The sequence below is a fragment of the Schistocerca gregaria genome, chromosome 5 (assembly GCF_023897955.1).
Source record: "Schistocerca gregaria isolate iqSchGreg1 chromosome 5, iqSchGreg1.2, whole genome shotgun sequence".
In the NCBI taxonomy this organism is placed as follows: Eukaryota; Metazoa; Arthropoda; class Insecta; order Orthoptera; family Acrididae; genus Schistocerca; species Schistocerca gregaria.
Window position 1 is genome coordinate 411,097,399 of NC_064924.1, and position 19,558 is coordinate 411,116,956.

General features: G+C 46.0%; 1 protein-coding gene and 1 pseudogene across 10 annotated transcripts in view; one reads left to right on the plus strand and one right to left on the minus strand.

Annotated features, from left to right (window-relative positions):
- Positions 1–19,558, plus strand: part of LOC126272212 (S phase cyclin A-associated protein in the endoplasmic reticulum) — a 554,765-nt gene that overhangs the window by 207,161 nt on the left and 328,046 nt on the right. The window lies entirely within an intron of this gene.
- On the minus strand, positions 5,830–5,947 carry LOC126274486 (5S ribosomal RNA; annotated as a pseudogene).

Consider the following 19,558-nt stretch of genomic DNA (forward strand, 5'->3'; position numbering starts at 1 on the left):
AAGGCGGAAACAAGCTCTACTGAGGGAGGCCAAGAAAATTTCTGCATCACCCTCTCTACCACTGCACCAGGAATTCTGCCATCCGTCACAGCAACGATTGCGATCAAGAAGACCATCAAGTATTACTACAGGGCAACTCGTCGCGGATGGTTTTGATCTAAATGAAAGCTGGAAGCATGAATGGTCAACAAAAACATTGGGAACAAGAGCCCATCACCTTGATCATACAAAGAAGCCAAAAGGTTTTGACCTACCGACGAAACTTTGGTGCCGCCTCAAAGGTTACGGACTGGACATGGTTGTTGTAGCTACTTCAGGTACAAATGGGGCTGGATCAGTTGACCAATGTGTGAATGTAATCAAGAAGAGCAGACAATTGAACATTTAGTCCAACACTGTCCACTTCATTCATACCCTGGAATTCCTGATGACTTGTTCACTATCACACCCAGCTTAATTAACTGGTTGAAAAACACGGACTTTAAGGTTTAATCTTGTCTTATATTTATACTGTATAAAATCATTTGCCTTATATCAACTGTATATTGTTTAAAATCACTATACGATTAAATAAAGTAAATAAATGTAAATCATTAAGATAAACCTTAGGATCTTAAATGAGAGAATATCAACGAAATAACATAGTGGTAAGATACTGGACGCGTATATGGGAGAAAGGCAGTTAAGATCTGAGTCTGATCATCCAGATTTAGGTCCTCTATGACTTCCGAAAATAGCTTAAGACGAGTGCCGGATTGGTTCCTGAAGAGGCATGGTCGAGTTCCTTCCCCGTGAGGAGCGTGTTCTCCGGGTTCTAATGACCTTCCTTGAATGCCTTGTCTGTTCTCAGTAGACAATCTTGCATCAAGCACATTTTTAAAAGTTGGATTTAGGAGAGCAGTAGATGCTATCCTTCGATGCTTATCTCATTATCTGTTCATAGACTTCGTGCTGTATTTGTACAGCTGCAAAAAAGAGTAATGACATGATGTAAAGTATCACTCGAAAATCAGAAGCAGAGAGCCTAATAAGTTGGAATTGCCTGCCTGTCACAGGACTGTGGATACGAACCATAGAAGTTATCGTGCGAGCATATGCGTCCGCAAGAGGGGGGAAGAAGAGGGGCCAGTTGCCACCTCCTGGAATCTGCATATGGGCTTTTCAGTCATTTCGGAATTCTTACACATTTCTAGCAATGAGCATCAGCGACTGTGTTTAACTGCAGGTTTTACACTGCTGAGCCAGATGGGAAATACTGTGACTTAAGTAATCACTGAACAGTGTAGTCAGAAACCGCCTGAAAAGCTTGTAAGGGTGTTGTAGGGTAGGTTGTGTTGAGAAATAATTATTAAGAAAAATAATTCGATACGTTGCGCCATTTCCGAATTAATTAGCATTGAAACTGGCCGATCAGGTCATTGAGTGCGCGAATTCAAGCGGCTTGCCAGGCTAGTGTCAGTTGTTTTCATAGTGTAAATGATAGCGCACGAGACTGCCCAGCCTTAGGTCCGGGTTCTATTCTTAGTGTCCTCGTGTCCAATTTTTGCCTCGCTCTCTTATTCGGTTTTAGAAAACCTAACGAAGAACATGTCTGTCGACACCGTCTCTGGAGAGCCGCTTGAATTTGAGCGCGTAACTGCCTGAATGGTTAACTTCGATGCTGATTAGCTCGGAGGCGGCGCAGCGTATCAATTTTTTTTAACGATTATTTCTCAGCACAGCCTGCACTGCAGCACTCTTACAAACTTTTCGGACTGTTTCTGACTATCCTTTATATTTGATGTTTTGGTTATTTCACCGTGCACGGGAAATTAGGCCAATTCCTGGACGTCCTCTCGAGGATTAGAGCCATAATAAAACTCTTTGCGGTACAACGTAGAACCAAAAGCATTTACAGAGCAAAGAATTTTGCAGAGCAGTTGCCCTAAATTCCACAATAAAGTGACAAACTGAAAATACGAAGACTGCCTTGATTAAGTCCTAAACTGTTAAAAATCGGTTCTACCAGCCAATTTGAGGGTGGTTTTGTGAGATTTCCCGCATTCATTAAATCGAATCCTGTCTTTGGATTGCGCTTGTTCCAATCAATTAAAAAATGTAACTTCCAACTTTAGGTACACAACGTTACTTATACCAGTCAACATTACAAACTGAAAGCATGGAAGTATTGCAGATGTCAAGTTACGTAAGCAAACAAATTGCTTGAGATTTCAGCGAAGTTGAATAAGTTGTTTTTTAAATTTTATTCCCGGATTCTTTATATCACTTCAACTGTCGTTGATATTCAACAGGATCTTCTGAACCAGTCTGAATTCTTATATTTCGGATTTTACAAGCGTCAAACTAACAGCATTGAAAAGTGATATTTTTTGGGAATTTTTTCCACCTATATAAATTTATAAAGTCATTACTTACCCTGGACGATCATAAGATGATATCACTTCAGACTTTTTAATATGAGAAGATACACTATTGAAATATAGATATCATTTATGTATCAAAGTAATCCATCTTAAAAGTGCTAAACAGACAGTTATTAATCGTTTGAGATAAATTAGTTTTGTGTGCTTCCTGTCAAAAGTAATTCTTGAAGCACATGTTTTCACTCACAAAATCATTTGCATGAAAAGTGGCAGTTTTAGAAATTTGCCCCTTCCTGGATAAATTTCTGTGGGAAGCCTTTAGCCGTGAGTGATCACTCCGTTGTGTGCCCCCACATATGATTCTCTGGTCAGTGGTCAGCGGCGCCGGTGGTAATCCAACTATGAAGAGGTCGGGAAATATGATAACCGTGTTTATCAATCCCAACAGGTCGGGTGAAGTGAAACGACAGTTGTGCGAGACACTAGCAGCGGCCAAGGATTTTTCAGTCTTTACTTGTCCAGTTACTGTGAGTACACGTAATTGCCTTTGTCTGCCTGCGGCCGTTAGTGCCACGAGTGGGCCATCAAACTAGAGCCCAAATTTGTTGAGACAGTCGTTGCCTTGATTTAATAGGCACTGGGTTCGTGTGGTGCTACATGATCCTGGTTTCTAAGCCACTGTCAATTCCGTGGAACCTTTCCAAATTTATGCCGCCATACAAACTACAGGAGCTGCTGGCGATAGTATTTTTTGCCACTCTGCATTCATTACTTCTTTCAGTTACTAACATGTTCGTCTGTTGGACGGATATTTCTTGATACTAGTCATGAGCTGTTTTAGATTACGGTCGCCGAGGTTTCTTAATGACCCTTGAAACCTAGCTTGGTATGATTGTATCGTTGATGGTGTAGGGTTATTTGTGGGTTGCTGCCAAAATAAGAGCCCCCCCCCCCCCCCTCCATTTCCCAGGCACACTCGTGATCTTACATTCCATGAAGACAACACTTTTTCTGGCTCTGAATACCAGTGAACTGTGATCTTAGATCGGATCTGTCTGGGGAACAAAAATCTTAGTTATACGTGACACGCCTCTCGTCATTACACGTAGGTCAAATTTGGTGTTTTCTCTATTTTTTGTATTTGTCATTTTTATGTAGTGTAATATACAACATTACCTTCTACACAATTTAGCACTATGCGAAATATTGAGAAACAAATCTGTTACTCTGTGCAGAAAATATGCCACGTTGTTTTTCTAGCTAAAAGCATGTGCTGGACGTGGATTCGAACTATGTCCCTTTCTCTCACAGTCAACATTGAGTTTCAGTTCTAATGGATATTACTATGGCCAGAAATGTAATATCGTGTCACGTTCGAGGCAGCTCCTTGTTAGAACAACTTCATAATTGTAAATGAAAAGCTCTATATTACGTATGTTCTACAAAGTTAATTTAAATTCTTAGCCGATTTTCGACGTACAAGGCGATCATCAGACTTTGACTATCGTCGTCAAAGAAGATGTAAAACGATGTTAAACACCGCGAGTGAGACGGGAACACAAAATAAGAGTCATCACTGACGAGGCAGGGGTGACGCAAATCAAAGGCAACTGTAATTCTAAGTTTTTATCTCACTGCCGATTTGTAACAGCGATTGTAAAATTGTTCACGAATATTGTACCCTCTTGACGACGATAGTTACTTAAAGTCTAATGATGGCCTAATGACCCGAAAACCGGTCAACAAAATAAATTAATATTGTAGAACATACGCAAGATTGTGCCTTTCATTTGTGTGTGCATCAAGAATTAAACGTAATAAAATAAACCAGTGTTCCATGTTTCATGGCAACAAAAAATGGTTTCTAAAACTTCCTTTTTAAAATAACTTCTGTTTACTCACAAAATACGTCATATTTACGAAACATATGCATGGAATAATGCCATGTGTTTATCCGCAGAGTTCACATTTTAATACAGCGTAGATCCATTGATAATTTCAACGAAGCTTTCCTTGACTTTTTGCTATAGTGTTAATTGATATAGTACACTGAGAGGAGAAAAACACCTAGAGTCTGAATTGAGACGTAACAAGCAGTGTAAATGTCTTAAATCTCTACACTATTTCGTAATAATGTGAACATACCTAAGCTAATTGCTTTCATGAGTCATTCAGTTGAGTGGTTAATTCTTCTGCAAAGTTTCCATGTTTATCGCTTGCAAAGAATAAGCGAGTTACGGTTCTTCTTTCAGTCATCGATAGATTAAGAAAATTGTTGTAATGACGCAGCAGTGTTGTATTGTCTGGAACATTAGTCATTTACCACTATCACCCAATTATTATATGAATTTCATTGTCTACTGATAAATTTAGAGAGCGGCTGTGTAAGTTTCTGGTACAGCAGAGTATGCTGACGCGACAGATTTTGTGGGATTGCGTCGCCCGTGTCGGTCACATTGGACAGTGTTTTCTCGTTACGATGTAGGAAGGGATCAGTTTTTGCGATTGGAACTGAGGAATCCTGTAAATATGGTCTGTGCTGTCGGCGAGAGTTGGAGGAACAGTCTCCAGCATCCATCACTTTTGCGGGATTGAATTTTGCCCACCCGGAAAAGACGGGGATCGTCCACTGGAACGGCTGGCCGACTGGCGTCTGTTTCGGGGGACCTGGAGTAATCGAATCGAGCCTGCAGCCGTGCCCGTCGGATTTGAATGCGAGTCAATCAGCTGCCGCATTGGGTGCGGTCGAGGGGAACAAGACGGATGGACGCGATGCACGCGCCGCGACCGGGGAGAAGCGTACTGGGAAGGACATCTGCCGCCCTCGCCGCGAAAGTGGTCGCCAGCTGCCCGGGACTGTCCGTGTTTTGGGTTTTATGACCGGCACGGGGTGATATGTAACAGCAAAGTATACTTTATCGACAGACATTGGTATGCCGACTCCTGAACTTTTGCCAGGATAATGTAAAAGTGGAGAATTCGCGCCCGTTATTAAATTTAGCTGAAGAAGGCTGTATACATGGAAGAAGCCTGGAGATACTGAAAGGTCTCAGGTAGATTATATAATCGTAAGACAGAGATTGAGGAATCAGGTTTTAAATTGTAAGGCATTTCCAGGGACAGATGTGGATTGTGACCACAGTCTATTGGTTATGAACTGTAGATTAAAACTAAAGAAACAACAAAAAGGTGGGATTTTGAGGAGATGGGACCTGGATAAACTGAAAGAACCAGAGGTTGTAGAGAGCTTCAGGGAGAGCATTAGGGAACGATTGGCAAGAATAAAAGCATCCGTCTTCAGGCCACAAGTGGCCAACCGGGACCATCCGATCGCCCTGTAATCCTCGGTGGAGGATACAGATAGGAGGGCGTAGGATCAGCACACCGCTCTCCCGGTCGTAAGATGGTATTTTTGACCGAAGCCGCTCCTCAATTGGTATCACGAGGCTGAGTGCACCCCGAAAAATGGCAACAAAGCATGGTGGCCTGGATGGTCACCCATCCAAGTGCCGACCACGCCCGACAACGCTTAACTTCGGTGATCTTACGGGAACCGGTGTATTCACTGCGGCAAGGTCGTTGCCACTGACAAGAATGGGGGAAAGAAGTACAGTAGAAGAAGAATGGGTAGCTTTGAGAGATGAAACAGTGAAGGTAGCAGAGGATCAAGTAGGTAAAAAGACGAGGGTTAATAGAAATCCTTGGGTAAAAGAAGAGATACTAGATTTAATTGATGAAAGGAGAAAATATAAAAATACAGTAAATGAAGCACGTAAAAAGGAATACAAAATCAGATCGACAGGAAGTGCAAAAAGGCGAAGCAGGGATGGCTAGAGGACAAGTGTAAGGGTGTTAAGGCTTATCCCACTAAGGGTAAGATAGATACTGCCTACAGGAAAATTAAAGAGGCCTTTGGAGAAAAGAGAACCACTTATATGAATATCAAGAGCTCAGATGGAAAACCAATTGTAAGCAAAGAAGGGAAAGCAGAAAGGTGGAAGGAGTATATAGAGGGTCTATACAAGGGCGATGTACTTGAGGACAATATTATGGAAATGGAAGAGGATGTAGATGAAGGTGAAATGGGAGATAGGATACTGCGTGAAGAGTTTGACAGAGCACTGAAAGACCTGAGTCGAAACAAGGCCCCCGGAGTAGACAATATTCTATTAGAACTACTGACAGCCTTGGGAGAGCAAGTCCTGACAAAACTCTACCATCTGGTGAGCAGGATGTATGAGACAGGCGAAATTCCCTCAGACTTCAAGAAGAATATGATAATTCCAATTCCAAAGAAAGCAAGTGTTGACAGATGTGAAAATTACCGAACTATCTGTTTAATAAGTCACAGCTGCAAAATACTAACGCGAATTCTTTACAGACGAATGGAAAAACTGGTAGAAGCTGACCTTGGGGTAGATCAGTTTGGATTCCGTGGAAATATGGGAACACGTGAGGCAATATTGACCCTACGACTTATTTTAGAAGCCAGATTAAGAAAAGGCAAACCTACGTTTCTAGCATTTGTAGACTTAGAGAAAGCTTTTGACAATGTTGATTGGAATACTCTCTTTCAAATTCTGAAGGTGTCAGGGGTAAGATACAGGGAGCGAAAGGCTATTTACCATTTGTACAGAAACCAGATGGCAGTTATAAGAGTCGGGGGACATCAGAGGGAAGCAGTGGTTGGGAAGGGAGTGATACAGGGTTGTAGCCTCTCCCCGATGTTATTCAATCTGTATATTGAGCAAGCAGTAAAGGAAACAAAAGAAAAGTTCGGAGTAGGTGTTAAAATCGATGGAGAAGAAATAAAAACTTTGAGGTTCGCCGATGACATTGTAATTCTGTCAGAGATAGAAAAGGACTTGGAAGAGCAGTTGAACGGAATGGACAGTGTCATGAAAGGAGGATATAAGATGAACATCAACAAAAGCAAAACGGGGATAATGGAATGTAGTCGAATTAAGACGGGTGATGCTGGGGGAATTAGATTAGGAAATGAGACACTTAAAGTAGTAAAGGAGTTTTGCTATTTGGGGAGCAAAATAACTGATGATGGTCGAAGTAGAGAGGATATAAAATGTAGACTGGCAATGGCAAGGAAAGCGTTTCTGAAGAAGAGAAATTTGTTAACATAGAGTATAGATTTAAGTATCAGGAAGTCGTTTCTGAAAGTATTTGTATGGAGTGTAGCCATGTATGGAAGTGCAACATGGACGATAAATACACTCCTGGAAATTGAAATAAGAACACCGTGAATTCATTGTCCCAGGAAGGGGAAACTTTATTGACACATTCCTGGGGTCAGATACATCACATGATCACACTGACAGAACCACAGGCACATAGACACAGGCAACAGAGCATGCACAATGTCGGCACTAGTACAGTGTATATCCACCTTTCGCAGCAATGCAGGCTGCTATTATACCATGGAGACGATCGTAGAGATGCTGGATGTAGTCCTGTGGAACGGCTTGCCATGCCATTTCCACCTGGCGCCTCAGTTGGACCAGCGTTCGTGCTGGACGTGCAGACCGCGTGAGACGACGCTTCATCCAGTCCCAAACATGCTCAATGGGGGACAGATCCGGAGATCTTGCTGGCCAGGGTAGTTGACTTACACCTTCTAGAGCACGTTGGGTGGCACGGGATACATGCGGACGTGCATTGTCCTGTTGGAACAGCAAGTTCCCTTGCCGGTCTAGGAATGGTAGAACGATGGGTTCGATGACGGTTTGGATGTACCGTGCACTATTCAGTGTCCCCTCGACGATCACCGGAGGTGTACGGCCAGTGTAGGAGATCGATCCCCACACCATAATGCCGGGTGTTGGCCCTGTGTGCCTCGGTCGTATGCAGTCCTGATTGTGGCGCTCACCTGCACGGCGCCAAACACGCATACGACCATCATTGGCACCAAGGCAGAAGCGACTATCATCGCTGAAGACGACACGTCTCCATTCGTCCCTCCATTCACGCCTGTCGCGACACCACTGGAGGCGGGCTGCACGATGTTGGGGCGTGAGCGGAAGACGGCCTAATGGTGTGCAGAACCGTAGGCCAGCTTCGTGGAGACGGTTGCGAATGGTCCTCGCCGATACCCCAGGAGCAACAGTGTCCCTAATTTGCTGGGAAGTGGCGGTGCGGTCCCCTACGGCACTGCGTAGGATCCTACGGTCTTGGCGTGCATCCGTGCGTCGCTGCGGTCCGGTCCCAGGTCGACGGGCACGTGCACCTTCCGCCGACCACTGGCGACAACATCGATGTACTGTGGAGACCTCACGCCCCACGTGTTGAGCAATTCGGCGGTACGTCCACCCGGCCTCCCGCATGCCAACTATACGCCTTAGCTCAAAGTCCGTCAACTGCACATACGGTTCACGTCCACGCTGTCGCGGCATGCTACCAGTATTAAAGACTGCGATGGTGCTCCGTATGCCACGGCAAACTGGCTGACACTGACACTGACGGTGGCGGTGCACAAATGCTGCGCAGCTAGCGCCATTCGACGGCCAACACCGCGGTTCCTGGTGTGTCCGCTGTGCCGTGCGTGTGATCATTGCTTGTACAGCCCTCTCGCAGTGTCCGGAGCAAGTATGGTGGGTCTGACACACCGGTGTCAATGTGTTCTTTTTTCCATTTCCAGGAGTGTAGTTTGGACAAGAAGAGAATATAAGCTTTTGAAATGTGGTGCTACAGAAGAATGCTGAAGATTAGATGGGTAGATCACATAACTAATGAATAAGTATTGAATAGGATTGGGGAGAAGAGAAGTTTGTGACACAACTTGACCAGAATAATGGATCGGTTGGTAGGACATGTTCTGAGGCATCAAGGGATCACCAATTTAGTATTGGAGGGCAGTGTGGAGGGTAAAAATCGTAGAGGGAGACCAAGAGATGAATGCACTAAGCAAATTCAGAAGGATGTAGGTTGCAGTAGGTACTGGGAGATGAAGCTTGCACAGGATAGAGTAGCATGGAGAGCTGCATCAAACCAGTCTCAGGACTGAAGACCACGACAACGACAACAACAACAACAACATTAAACTTACCTATGGAGATTAAATATATGCTATGCAGTGGTCAGTGTTCCAGTCGTCTTGTCGTTTGGCAACATTCAGAAAACTCTTACAGTCCTTTTTTGCCATCGCGTTCGATCTATATGATACCATAGGGTAGGGACATTCAAACATCAACGTCGATACAATATTTGGTATTCATACCAACACATAAAAGTCTGTCGATATCCCAGTGCCATCGGAACAGAAATATTGATGCCGACAGTATAGATGCTTGCACTCTAAAGGTCACCGTTCAGTGTGAGGTAGAGAGTACTTCTGCTACCACTATCCTTCCAGCCCCATTCATTTACGAATGGTGCGTGTGATAAAAGAACGTGAGTAAGCCACCTTAATAGGCCTAATCCTCTGATTTTTCCCGTCGTGGTAATTTCACGAGATGTTAGTGGGAGGACGTAATATGTTGCATGCCTGACATTTCTTGGAACGCAAGCTGTCTGTCTTTTGTCACTGAGCCTCTCCGTGATACAGATCACTGCTCTTATAGTGTCTTCCACTGTAATTTGTTGAGGATACCTGAGAAGCTCTCTCACGTGGTTACTTCTACATACCTTACGGTTGTTAGTGATTCCAGTTATTTGTCGCCGATATGACATATAATCAAGCAGTAGTGAGGCCGATCTCTCCACCAAAAAATCGATTCTCTGCAGGTCTTGATGTATTTTGCAGCAGTCTTCTTACGCTGTATCGTCGTACACAGAATAGAGAATGAATCACATTTTCGAAGATTAACAACATCGGGGAGTAATTTAGGAAAAAATCCAGGTGGATTTAGGAAGGGCAGATCATGTTTGGAACTAATATTTAAGTAAATCATTTGCCACAGATTAATGAATTAAAAAAACTTTTGTTGTATTCAAAAGGCCATTGATTTCATTGACAGAAACTATAGATAAAATAAAAGTATACGAGTAGAAGCAGGCTAATGCCCCTCGCAAGTACCCAGAAAACTTCGTCTTCAAGAAAAGGTAAAACGCTCTCTTAAGATTTACGCATGAATCATGAGGGATTTATGACTAGTATGTCACCTAGCGGCGCAAAATCCCAGTAGTTAAGTGCACTGACTGGCAGTTTGGCGGCTCGGGTTCGATTTCCACTGCTGCCATTCTTTTCATTTCATTTTATTCCTCGCAGTGTTAAACTAAATTGTAAAATTATAATATTCAATTTGGTTATGATTACTACACATGTAAATAAACAGACTATAGAGCACCACGTTGTAGAAAAACTCCTTCCGAACAGGCCATGAAGGCTCAACGGTACTGACCGGCTGCCGTATCATCCTCAGCCCGTAGGCGTCAGTGGATGCGGATATGGAAGGGCATGTAATCAGCACACCGCTCTCCCGGCCGTATATCAGTTTTCGAGACCGGAGTCGCTACTTGTCAATCAAGTAGCTCCTCAGTTTGTTTCACAAGGGCTGAGTGCACCCCGGTTGCCAACAGCTCTCGGCAGTCCGGATGGTCACCCATCCAAGTTTCGCAACTGCTAAAGGTTAATTTTTTTCCATAAAACTAGGCAGTATGGTGATGGGGCCTCTGACAGCTCTGGGTCCATAGTATGAGCTACATATGCAGTATGGATAGACTACCTCTGCATACTGGTTTTAAGAGATTTTATGTGATTGATCAATGGCCGTCGTTGGCCGGACCATCCGACGTCTGTGTCACAGTTCCTAATTCCGGTTGGATGCAGAGTGAGTCTGTTTTCAAATGTAAACAGAAGTGCTTGCCAGCCATAATGAAGCAGCATAGACTTTCTGCGGTCCACTTAACAGGCGAGGTGATGCAGCAACGCCGGCGTCCAGGTGGCTGCTACGTTGCTGACCAAGAGGCGTTCCCAGCCGCACGTGCGGCTCGCATTGTTCATACATTTCCATTTGCCGGTGGCAATTTGCACCGTGTGTGCGGTCGGGCAGATGACAAAATTTCGCGGCCGCCTTACCCTCCGCGCTTCGAGGTTGCATATTTCAGCCGAGATAATAACGGCGGGAAGCGGCGCTCCTGCGGATGAATACGGCATCGGCCGCGGAGTCTGCGCACAACATTAGCTTCCATTACTGACGCGCTGAAATGTTAATGGCCGGCTGCGACGCTGCTTTGTGTGTGTCGCTCCGTATTTTCGGCCGTGCCGCTGCGGGCCATCCGGAGTGGAGAGGACCGACCGCCTGCCAGCGATTGGACATTGTTTATGTACGTGGCCTTCCGCTCAGGCGCGACAGTGTTTGCCTCGCAGAAGACCAGCATTGTTATCTCCCTGCGGCTGTTGCACTATTGTTGTCAAACTTGCACACTAGTGGCGGGCAGTCCCCTTTTTCTTGGTATGCGACCAACGAATTTTTATTCCACGAACGATCTTACGCTCGTGGTACCTTGTGTCCGCGATTCGAACTCAGTTACACATGGGTGAATATGTGTAGAAGCGTAGATTCGGCGACGTCTCCGGTAGGAATTCTTTAAAGCCTGGTGCACATATTTCTGTGCGCAAGTCTGCTGGGAGCTTAATAGGTTGAAAGCATTCGTCTGAACCCTTTGATACCGGATATCGGCTTTGACCAACGACATATGCTCTGACTAATTTTGACACAGCACAAGTCGCTTTCTAATTATTTTATTTGCAGGTTTCGGCTATGCCAGCTTCAGAAAAGTTACGGTGTAGAGGAGAAAATGGATGATAAAATTTACAAATAAAATACAATGAAGAACGCGACAGGATGGGTTAGCCTTACAGTGGTACTGCGATGGAATGACAGGATAAACGGAGTAGTACCAGTACTGTGCGCTATTCAGCCGACGTGCTCTGTGTCCAGAGTAGTCACAACATTACGTCCGGATTTTTGAATTTAGTGGCTTTCGGTCCTAGACCATACAGACATCTCAAGAGTATAACGCAAATTATGACGATGCGAGCTTAAGACCAAAACGACACCCAGTCCCCGAGCGGAGGAAATCTCCGACTAGGCCGGGAGTCTAACCCGGGCACCTTTGCTTAGCAGTCCGCCGCGGTGGCCTTGCAGCTACTAAGGCGGACGACGTCACCGTTCAAAGTCGATGTCAGCTGATTGGTGTCCAGTAATGATACAACTACTTCGTTGCTGCGTAGGACACCATTAAAATAACATTTTACGGCTTACCTATATCCACACATTCGTTATTTTATTTATATGTATTTTGTGTTCCATTTAATACTTCTGTAGTCGGTCTGAAGATGCCGCAGCTGAAACATGTTACCAGAAGAAAAACTAATAAAAAGGAAGACAGGCTGTGTCAAATATACTTTCAGTTCTCAAGACGTCATGTCGTGCATTAAATACGTAATGATGTGGCCTTAACGTAACACGCCGCGAACGGAAATGTAAGAGAACATTGGCGATATTTAATTTGATTTAATATATTTTTTGGACCATGACATTACATCCCGAAAGGTTTACCAGCAGCTATGTCATCCGGTAGTGAAAGCCTTCATTCTATGATCGGAAGTTATGTTGACAGACTGATATGTACTGTAGAGCGATGTCTAAGATAGGTTGAAAAGTGACATTTTGGATGTGAGTTGTGGTGTTACGAGCATAAGTGTATTTCTCGCTATGGCACATATTTTATGCATATTGGATATCAGTAAGTGGTTTATGTCTGTCATTTTTAGTGTAATGGGCCAGAGCAGACGGGTGATTATTGGCAGATTCTGTATTTTCCGTAAGTTAAACGACAGCTTGCAGCTTAGAAGTGTGGTAAATTTCTGCGAAATATTGCAAGGTTTTATTGAGATTCACTACTGTTGGTAATCACGGTTCTCGTACGGCAAGGCCGGCCAGCGCAGCTGCTGCACATGTGCAACTTCCTAGTCACAGTGTGCACTAACTTGCAAACGTGTAAATAAGGAAACGGAACCGTTATCGCTCATTTAGTTCAAATGGCTCTAAGCACTATGGGACTTAACATCTGAGGTCATCAGTCTAGAGACTTAGAACTACTTAAACCTAACTAACCTAAGGACATCACACACATCCATGCCCGAGGCATGATTCGAACCTGCGATCGTAGCAGCAGTGCTCTTTTAGTGTATGTCTCGAAGCACAGATGCCGCCGCGTCGTTTTACGCAGTATCTGGGATACACTGTATCTGGAACACTCATGTGCTCTTTTCACAGTGTGCAATGCAATCAGGGGAACGTATCGTGTTATTCCATCACCCTATCAACAAACGTCACGGTTCTAAAACAAAAAATAAAAAAATAGTGCGTAAATAATCCGGATTGGTTTTACGTGCACATTTGGTGCCTAAATACCTATAGCAAGGGTATCAAACATATATCTCAGCAATTAAAGGATATTTTTAAGCGTGTAAGCATACCTTGAACAACCGGCGTAATACTAAATTGTTCAGATAATAATGTTCGCCTACATAACATGGAGCATGATGAGGCACAGTTAGTAAATAACAATTTATAACTAGAAAAAGAAAGAAATCCAAAACATGTCTGTCATTGACGATGAGAATCGACCAAGTCAATGTCGGACACAGAAACAAGGCATACTGATAAAAGCAAGCAGTTGCAAAGATTTTGATCACTAACATTCGATAGAAATCTTGATTTATTCATTTTCATTATGGAGAAAAATCTTTCACTCACTTAAGTATACTCGAACATGGACATAACTATCACAGCTCCGTGATACTATCGTGGAAATTCTTGTCGTGGAAAGTTTCCGAAGAATTGTTTTGTAGTTCGCAGTACAAAGAACTTTTTCTTCAACCGTGTATTCCACTGCAGGTGGATGAGCATCTGTAGATAATTCGGAGCATCTTCAAGTGATGCTGAAAACGGTCGTACAAGGCAACGAATGGTAGAATACACGTTCATAACATCTACAAACCGCGCTCGAAATTGCTCTTTAATTTTTACAATTATTGATACGTATTCTTGAAATGTACCACTGTCGTGGACCGAATGAATGGTAGGGAATTGTTCAGTGTTTCCAGACAATAGCTGGCACTCTCAGAGAGCAAGATTCTTTTCAAAAGCATTTACTTTTTCCAACGTCTCGAATATTAAATTATTTTCATCTTGTATACTGACGTTCAGGCTGTTCGTACGAGACATAATGCGCGGGAGAAATGCAAGGTCTTATAAAGTGCAAGGGTCTTCTAATTTCAGTTCACTCTTTCCCTTTTCACGTAAGAAATGTACTACGGCTATACGTAAATCAAAAAATCTTTTGGGCTTGGCGACCCCGGGGTCCTGAACTGGGGACTGGTCTGCGCCGCAAGTGTCCTGTCACCGTAACCCCCGAACATGCTTCAGCGACCACCGTACGGCGCGGCGGTGAAATGTTGTGTGCTGCGGGGAATGGTAATCTTGGCTTGACCGCCTGGATTGCGAGGAAGGCCAACCTCTATAAAAACCCCTCAATCTTTCGGTGTGCTCCGCGCCTAGAAGATGCATGGCTGTTGGGGTGGAACAGTCGCAAGCGGGCAACCTCTGGGGCACCTGCCGCACCCCAGTTGTATAAGGCTTACTCAGGCACGCGGGGCTCTGTCTGAGCGGACTTTTAGTTCCCTAGCTGCTCGTGGGACCGCAATGGACCCTTCGACCTCTACATTTCCCCCTACCAGTGGCTTGGGTGGGCCGCTGGTAGGAAAACACACCCCATCGAAAAAGCGGCTACGCGCTGCGAGTCCTCCAGCGCATGGTGTTGCTAGAGATTTAACAGAATGTAGTAACGGAGCACATGCTGATAATCAGAATGTGTTTTTGATTATTAAAAGGAAGGAGGGTAGCTTTGAGAGGGTTTCTCCCTTTTACATCCACAAGGGTCTTGAGGGAATTGCAGGAACACTGAAATCTGTAAAGCGACTGCGCAATGGGACTCTGTTAGTTGAAACTTCTAGTTCCCGTCAAGTCGCTGCCCTTCGGAAAGCAACCTGTCTAGGAGAGTACGCTGTCGAGACCGAGCTCCACTCCACTTTGAATTATAGTAAGGGTGTTGTGACATGTAGGGACTTGGTGGATATCCCCATAGACGTGTTAAAATCTGAGTGGGCTGACGAAGCAATTGTTGACGTGCAGCACATTATGAAACGAGTCAATGGGGACCTCGTCAAATCTGACTCGTTTATTCTCACGTTCAGTTGCCCGAGACTCCCAGAGCATGTTAAAGCGAGATTCTTACGTTTGCCCGTACGGCCATATTTCCCCAACCCAATGCGCTGTTTTAAATGTCAGCGCTTTGGGCATACTACGTTGGGGTGCAATGGGATAGCCACTTGTGGTAAATGTGGTCAGCCTGCCCATGACGGAGCCGATTGTTCATCGCCTGTGAAGTGCGTGAATTGCTCTGGGAGTCACCCTGTCTGGAGCCGGATCTGCCCCATCTATCTCGAAGAACGGAAGGTACAGGAGATTAAAACATCTAAGCGCATCCCCTATGGTGAGGCCAAGAAGCTCTTTAAGGCCATGCAACCTCCTGTGTTTTCAACATCTTTCGCTTCCGCTCTCAAAAAACCGGTACAACTGGCCACTGTTGCTACGCAAACGGAGGTTGCTAGTGTTAGCACTAATACCTGCGCTTGCCAGTGCACTTGTGCTGGTGCGGTTGTTTTGCAACCTTCGGCTCTCCCCGCTACATCGGACAAGGCCGTGGTTGCTGACATTGGGGTACTTCCTGCCTCTCCGCATATGGCGCCTTCTGCCCAGGCGAGTCAACCTCCAACTGTTGACAAGGCTCTGCATTCCAAGCCCCCCAAGACAAAGCCTCAGAAGATGAAGGTACTGCCACCTGAGGAGACTAGTCAGCGTCAGTCCGATGACGTGGCCATCGTACTGTCTGACATCTCCCGTGGGTCGTCATCGGAGCTTATGGACATTGATATCGACCGGGGGCGATCTTCTCACCCCAGGAATAAATCTCCGGCCAGTACGGTCTCTCCTCCAAAGCACAGAGGCAGGGTGAAAGTTCAGCCACCCTGATCACTGGCTCCCATATTACAGTGGAACCTGAATGGGTTCAGGACGCATGTGGCCGAATTACAACTCCTTATACGAGAGTGCCCCTTGTGCTTATGTCTCCAAGAGACACATTTTCGGGCCACTGATTCTCCTTCTTTACGGGGCTATACCGTGTATCGAAAAGATGATCTGACGGGGCAAAGGGCAAAGGGTGGTGTTGCTGTTTTTGTCCGTGACATGCACCCCTCATCTGAACTCCCTCTCGTCACCGACTTGCAAGCAGTTGCAGTTGACATTCTTGTGGGTCGGAGGCTCACAGTCTGTTCAGTTTATTTACCACCTCCGGATGCGATAGACTCTGATGCTCTCACGGACCTTATTAGCCAACTCCCCCGCCCATTTCTTCTTCTGGGGGACTTCAACGCTCATAATGTCTTATGGGTCTCTCCGACTACTTGCCCCAGGGGTCGCATTCTGGAAAGCGTCATGATGTCTGAAGAACTGTGCCTCCTCAACTCTGGTGCTCCCACTCATTTCTGTACTGCTTCCGGGTCGTCATCGGCTATTGACCTTTCCTTTTGCTCTCCAGCACTTGCGGATTCTGCTCTGTGGGAGGCTGCAGCTGACCTCCATTCTAGTGACCACTTCCCTCTCTGGATTCGCCTCCTGGATGAGGCTTTGGCATTACCAGTGCCGCCCCGATGGCACCTTTGCAGAGCTGACTGGACACTTTTCAGCCAACTGGCTGTTTTGGAACACCGTGCCAGCGTCCACGAATGGGTAGACCATGTTGCAGCCGTGATCTCACATGCTGCTGAATTGTCAATCCCACGGTCATCCGGTCATCCCAAGAGGCGTCCTGTCCCTTGGTGGACCACTGAGTGCCACTCAGCCATCCGCGCCCGCCGTGCAGCACTGCGCCGCTTCAAGTGCCGTCCCTCAGCTGACAATCTTGCGGCCTTTCGGGTGGCAAGGGCCAGAGCGCGGCGAGTGATTAAAGAGAGCAAACGACGGTCATGGCAATCGTTCTTGAACTCCATCTCTCGCTCCACTAGTTCTACGAAAATATGGGAAGCCATCAGGAGGATTTCCAGGAAACTCAGCCAGCTCCCTGTCACGGCATTGCTGCATCAGGGATGTCTCCTCACGGCGCCGAGAGACATTGCCCAGACACTGGCCATGCATTTTGCGGACTCTACCGCCACTATTAACTGTGATCCAGATTTATACCGCTACCGCACTGCCATCGAAAGGGGTCACTTGGACTTCCGGTCTCTAAATTCTGAACCCTATAACTGCCCCTTCACAATGTGGGAACTGGATTCTGCGCTGTCTGTGGCTCATGATACTGCGCCTGGTCATGATCAAATCAGGTACAGCATGCTGCGGCACCTGTTGCTGCCATCCAAGGAAGTTCTCCTGAACTGTTTCAATATGATATGGTTATCCGGCACGTACCCTGACTCGTGGAGGGAGGCGATTTTGATTCCCCTCCTCAAACCAGGGAAGGACCGAACGCATCCCAGTAGTTATCGGAGTATTGCTTTCACGAGCTGTGTTGGGAAGACGTTGGAACGCATGGTCAACCGCCGCCTAGTTTGGCTGCTCGAGACCAGGCAGCTCCTCAGCCCCTCTCAGTGTGGCTTTCGGAGATGTCGTTCCACTATAGACAACTTGACCCTGCTTGAGGCCGCCATCCAGCAGACCTTTCTACGTAACCAGCATTGTCTAGGGGTCTTCTTTGACATTAATAAGGCGTATGACACTACTTGGCGCCGCCTTATCCTCAATCAACTCCATGAGTGGGGCTTTCGTGGCCGTCTCCCCATCTTCATTCGGTCCTTTTTTTCTCACCGCCTCTTTCGGTATCTGGTTGGTAATGTGCTATCGGATTTGTACGTGCAGGAGAATGGTGTTCCTCAGGGCAGCGTTTTAAGTGTCACCCTCTTTGCCGTCGCTATTAACAGTATCACGTCCACTATCCGGAGTCCTGCCCAATGCTCCTTGTTTGTGGACGATTTTGCTGTTTTCTGTTCTTCCTCCAGTGTTGTCTCTGCTAGTCGGCAGTTGCAGCTTGCGATAAAGCGCTTAGAGGCATGGACTGCAAAGACGGGTTTTACCTTTTCTGCAGACAAATCTGTGCGTGTTCATTTTAATCGTTCTCGGCGTCTTTTTACCTCCCCTGAATTGCGTCTGAGGGACACCGTTCTTCCTTTTAGAGACACTGTGAGGTTCCTGGGCCTCACTTTTGATTCCAAGTTGTCGTGGTTGCCTCACCTTAAAGACCTCAAGGTGCGGGCCCTGAAGGCACTGAATATTTTGAAGTGACTGAGCCATCGGTCCTGGGGAGCAGATCGGGCGCGTCTGCTGCAGTTTTATAGGGCTTTCGTCCGATCCCGTCTTGACTATGCTTGCACCGTGTATGGGTCAGCAAGGCCTTCGTATCTGAAGATCCTTGACGCAGTACACCATGAGGGTATCAGGCTGGCCACTGGTGCCTTCCGTACCAGTCCCATCCCCAGCCTGTGTGCTGAGGCAGGGGAACCGCCGCTCGCCATCCGGCGGAAACTCATGGTGCGACGGGTGTGTCATTCCCTTGCCTGTCCTACCTCCCCTGCGTACCCTACCGTTGCCCGACCGCCTATGGAACGTCTCTTTTCCAGTCGTTCCAGGGCAACGAGACCATTTGGGATTCGTGCCAAGCATTTGCTTGAGTCCCTTGGTGTGGAGCGTGTGGCCCCCCAACGACAAGGTTTTACTCGCCTGCCTCCCTGGTTGCTCCAGAGGCCCAGCATCCTTCTAGACTTGTCGGAGAACCGGAGGAACTGCACTCCGGCGTTTGTTTTTACCTCCTTATTTTACGATATTTTAAACCAGCATCCGGACCATGTACCTGTATTCACAGATGGCTCTAAACAGGGGGACTCTGTTGGTTGTGCTGTTGTTTTCCCTGATCGAGTCGTCAAGTTATGGCTTCCTGCGGCGTTTACCATCCTTGATGCTGAATTGTTTGCAATCTTGCGGGCATTGGAGCAGATGAGATGTGTTCCCAGTCTTAAGTTCCTCATCTGTTCTGACTCCCTGAGTGCCCTTCAGACCATGCAACACTTGTACCCAGCGGATACTGTCGTCCAGAACATCCATGATGCCCTACTCCACCTG